The sequence below is a fragment of the Ambystoma mexicanum genome, chromosome 1p (assembly GCF_040938575.1).
Source record: "Ambystoma mexicanum isolate Mex_15411 chromosome 1p, UKY_AmexF1_1, whole genome shotgun sequence".
Classification (NCBI taxonomy): Eukaryota; Metazoa; Chordata; class Amphibia; order Caudata; family Ambystomatidae; genus Ambystoma; species Ambystoma mexicanum.
This window is the reverse complement of record NC_090921.1, coordinates 3,665,682-3,670,813: the sequence shown is the minus strand read 5'-3', so window position 1 is coordinate 3,670,813 and position 5,132 is coordinate 3,665,682. Positions and strand designations below refer to the sequence as shown.

Genomic DNA, 5,132 nt, shown 5'->3' with positions numbered 1-5,132 from the left:
CCAAAAGATCAGGGCCTTTAGCCCCCTTAGCCCCCCCTTAGCAACGCCCCTGTTTGCCAGGCATGGTTATCATTTGCACACGTAATCAATCAGTTGCCATTCTTTGGCAATGACTGCCCAGGTCCCATAGCATTTGCCAGGATCAGAAGCTGGGCACGGCTAAGTGGGGCAGGGATGCTGCTGATAGGATATCCCAGCAGGTCCTTGACCTATTCCAAACAATGAGACCTTGTAGAGGAAACCAAGAGGAAAGATTGGTACACAGTGATTTGATTGATGGGGGACCTGCAAAAAAGGGGGGATCCTCAGGGGGTGTCCAAAGTTTAAGTTACCCATGGCGGGCCAGAGGGGTGCTGTGCTGCGATGTTGGGCCCATCTCCTCCCCGCAGGGTGATCCGACTCCCACAATTCAGAAGCCAGAAGACTCCTGAGATGTCAGCACACTGCAAAGTTGGAGTGATGTTATCAATTTGGCACTGGCGGGAAATACCTGTGCTGCCACCACCGGCTAAGAAGAGGAGGACCACGGATAGACTGCCTTCTTGCAGTCCTTTTCCTACAGCACTAGGACATGTAGTCATTTCAGGAGCCAAAGAACTGTTTTTGGCATTAGCCAGAGGAATTCTTTGCTTATATTGTGCTATTACTCAGAATTCCACATCAGCTTATTATTTTACAGATTTCATATTCGTCCAATGAGAGTTCTTCATTCATGACGCTCCAATTTTAAAAGGAAATTTAAAAATGTGTGGCCAGTACGGGGATCGAACCCGCGACCTTGGCGTTATTAGCACCACGCTCTAACCAACTGAGCTAACCGGCCATTAACACTCACGATCTCAGCAACAGCTACTAGCAGCCACTGTCAACAGAACAATGTTCTTAGTATATTCCCATTGAGCCTTAGCGCCTGCGGTCAGCACATGTGAAGGCAACTTGCAGCCCAGGAGACGCGCCTGACAAGATGAAGCAGGTGACATCTAGACCATTCTTTGGCATGCACTGGATAAGAGCATTTGCACAAGATGTCATCTTTGGGCCAGTTACAACCACTTTTGGGAAGGCTTACTGCTGCCACGGACTGCGGCCATTATAGACTCCACGCTCGAGGCTACATTATGAGGGGCAGCTGTCCTGGCCAAGCCTCAATGCCTAATGACTATAGAGTTGCTCCATATATAATACTAGTGCAATTTAGGTATTTTGCACCACAAAGTTATTTGCCACTTGGCTTACTTATGGCAACCTATTCTAAAGTCACTTCCAAGGTGACTGTAAGCAGTGCTTTAAGTGTGATTAGAAATTGAGGGGGGCTCTCGTTAGGGGGTGTGGCCTAGGCATGGGTGTGCTTAGTCCACACCCCCATCAAGAGCCCCCCTCGCCTAAGAGGTGGGGGCTGCTAAAAGAAGCAGAGCTGGGGTGCACTGGCATTATTACCTTTAATGCGCCCAGCCCCTCCTTTTAAACAAAGAAGCGGCTAAGCGGAGCAAAGGTGTGACACCAGTATGCCACAGCTCACACCCAGCAGGCAGCCTTTTCATTCAAGGAGCCACATGCTGCAATGCTTTACCACAGGCTCCTTGAATGAAAGTGATGCCTGCTGCTGATGGCTCTGTACTCTGAAACAGGAGGAGGTCTGAACTGCCCAGCTCGCCTTTTGTTTCTGAGTAAATAGCCATCAGCCAGCGTGAGTAGCGCAGGGGCTTCATGCTGGGTGATGGCTATTTACTCAGAAACAAAAGGAGGCCTGGCAGCCCAGCCCTCCTCCTGTTTCACAGTACAGAGCCACCAGGCAGCCCGCACTGTACGGTTGCACCTGCTGCTTGCAGGTGACAGCACTTTGGTTTAGAAAAAAAGAAAAGGCAATTACTTTTTTTCTAAACCGTAGTGCTGACACCTGCAGGCAGCTTGTGTAACCGTGCAGCCGCTGCACGGGCGGCCTCAGGTGTCAGCATGACTGGGGCTAGTCGGGGGTGAGTCCCCGGCAGGGCCCCGGCTCAGGAGCCTTTTCTGGAGACTGCCGGGGCTCGGCCCATGCTAGCCCCAGCCCACTTAAAGCTCTGCCTCTAAGTATAAAAGACTGATGATGCTCCTTGAAATGTCTTTTTTCCGGGAAGTCACTTCTGTCCGTGTATCTCACCAGGAACTGGATGTGTTGCCTGCAGGTTACATATAGATTGCTGTGGTAGGTGCATTAACCCACCAGGCGAGCTTATCAGGTTTGAAACCTGGGGCTTGCAAGACACACATGCACACAAACACATGCTGCAAAAAACTGGACTTCCTCTGAGGCACCAGGTTGAATGTTGGTGCATGTCCCTTCCTTCATCTATTATTACTTCCATTGGTCAATGGCAACCATTTTCCACCCCAATGTTGAGGATATTTAGTTTCACAAAGAGAGATTAATCATTGGGGGTGCGAGGCATGTAAAATCTGGCCCAGCATTAGATCTTTGTCTTCACCCTGGGGCGTATATTGATATGGGCAGAGATGTCTCCTGCCACTGTACCCGGGACGTCAGTTGGGGGTTGCCAGAGGTCGCATCTGCGACCTCTGAGGTCTCCCTTGAGACATCTGTGTTCTATCTTGCAACCTCTTGAAAAGAAGTTCTCTTTTTGTTTTTTTGGGGGGGTTTTGTAATGCAAGCTCCTAGGCTGTGGTCAGCACCATGTAGCTCTTTATTTCTGGAATGGCTGGCTTTCTTGTTCAGGCCGTTAAAAAAAATAAGAAAAATAAGAACAGGAGTGCCAAAAGTCTAACACTTTCAGCACTGACCCTAAATAAGAAAGAATAGGAATACCAAATAATGTGTCTTTCTGGAATGCTATACAATAATTGCTAGACTCATTAAAGGTTTATTTCAGGCACACTTCAGGGGGTCAGTCACTGATTTAGTCTGTTCTTAAATGCCTCAACTCAACCTTTCATCTTTCTGAGGTCGATAAATGAGTACCAACACATGTTGGGTGATATTGGGTGTATATTTTTACAATATAAAGCGCTTAAGCGTAAGTGCTACATAATAACACATTATTATCATTTGGTCATGGACTTCTGCTTGCATTCACAGTAATTTGGTAATATGGGCCTATACACACTGATCTTAACATTACATATGGCGATCCATTCTTGTATGAAATGTACATCACATTATGTACATCACACTATAGTGATATTGTAACCATATTTTTCGTGGTGTACAATGCTATGTGATGCCACTTCCTGTTTCGTCAACGGGTGAAAGGTTGTGTTCCATCGCTTCCTGCGATATCACTTCAGGGTGGGGTCAAATGACATCACTTCCTGTGATGTCATCAGGGGGTCACGGGTCGTGTGATGTCACTTCCGCTGCCCCTGGCATTTTGGTGAAATGACGTCCCTTTGGTGTTGCTGCCTGTTAATGATTGCTTAAACACTCTCTGCTCTCAAAGCTGTGAGATTTGTTGTGCTCTTGCTTACTCCCCATTCCAAACCGCTTCTACCCCGCCGTACTGAGCATCGTTGCGCAGTCATGCCTCCTGCCTGCAACATTTTCAGTTGAGGGGTTGACAGCCCTGTTATCATTTGCCAGATACCTACTCCATATACAGGAATTCTAATCAATTGGCTTTGCACTCACACATTTGCCGGCAGGGGAGTTGCTAGGTCGGGAAAAGACCCGGCTGATGTCGAAACTGTTGGGACTGGGGGCTAGCTAGTCTTTTGGCTGTAGCTCCTGAGATTCTATCCGGGGCTACAACCAAAAGATCAGGGGCTTTAGCCCCCTTAGCCCCCCCCTAGCAACGCCCCTGTTTGCCAGGCATGGTTATCATTTGCACACGTAATCAATCAGTTGCCATTCTTTGGCAATGACTGCCCAGGTCCCATAGCATTTGCCAGGATCAGAAGCTGGGCACGGCTAAGTGGGGCAGGGATGCTGCTGATAGGATATCCCAGCAGGTCCTTGACCTATTCCAAACAATGAGACCTTGTAGAGGAAACCAAGAGGAAAGATTGGTACACAGTGATTTGATTGATGGGGGACCTGCAAAAAAGGGGGGATCCTCAGGGGGTGTCCAAAGTTTAAGTTACCCATGGCGGGCCAGAGGGGTGCTGTGCTGCGATGTTGGGCCCATCTCCTCCCCGCAGGGTAATCCGACTCCCACAATTCAGAAGCCAGAAGACTCCTGAGATGTCAGCACACTGCAAAGTTGGAGTATTGTTATCAATTTGGCACTGGCGGGAAATACCTGTGCTGCCACCACCGGCTAAGAAGAGGAGGACCATGGATAGACTGCCTTCGTGCAGTCCTTTTGCTACAGCACTAGGACATGTAGTCATTTCAGGAGCCAAAGAACTGTTTTTGGCATTAGCCAGAGGAAGTCTTTGCTTATATTGTGCTATTACTCAGAATTCCACATCGGCTTATTATTTTACAGATTTCATATTCGTCCAATGAGAGTTCTTCATTCATGACGCTCCAATTTTAAAAGGAAACTTAAAAAGGTGTGGCCAGTACGGGGATCGAACCCGCGACCTTGGCGTTATTAGCACCACGCTCTAACCAACTGAGTTAACCGGCCATTAAGACTCACGATCACAGCAACAGCTACTAGCATCCACTGTCAACAGAACAATGTTCTTAGTACATTCCCATTGAGCCCTTAGCGCCTGCGGTCAACACATAGGAAGGCAACTTGCAGCCCAGGAGACACGCCTGACAAGATGAAGCAGGTGACATCTAGACCATTCTTTGGCATGCACTGGATAAGAGCATTTGCACAAGATGTCCTCTTTGGGCCAGTTACAACCACTTTTCGGAAGGCTTACTGCTGCCACGGACTGCGGCCATTATAGACTCCACGCTCGAGGCTACATTATGAGGGTCAGCTGTCCTGGCCAAGCCTCAATGCCTAATGACTATAGAGTTGCTCCATATATAATACTAGTGCAATTTAGGTATTTTGCACCACAAAGTTATTTGCCACTTGGCTTACTTATGGCAATCTATTCTAAAGTCACTTCCAAGGTGACTGTAAGCAGTGCTTTAAGTGTGATTAGAAATTGAGGGGGGCTCTCGTTAGGGGGTGTGGCCTAGGCATGGGTGTGCTTAGTCCACGCCCCCATCAAGAGCACCCCTCGCCTAAGCG

General features: G+C 48.3%; 2 non-coding genes across 2 annotated transcripts; both read right to left on the bottom strand.

The window, feature by feature from the left end:
• Nucleotides 1–749: 749 nt before the first annotated feature.
• TRNAI-AAU (transfer RNA isoleucine (anticodon AAU)) lies at nt 750–823 on the bottom strand. The gene has a single exon. It is a non-coding gene; the product is annotated as a tRNA-Ile (tRNA).
• Nucleotides 824–4,491: 3,668 nt separating this feature from the next.
• TRNAI-AAU (transfer RNA isoleucine (anticodon AAU)) lies at nt 4,492–4,565 on the bottom strand. The gene has a single exon. It is a non-coding gene; the product is annotated as a tRNA-Ile (tRNA).
• Nucleotides 4,566–5,132: the final 567 nt, after the last annotated feature.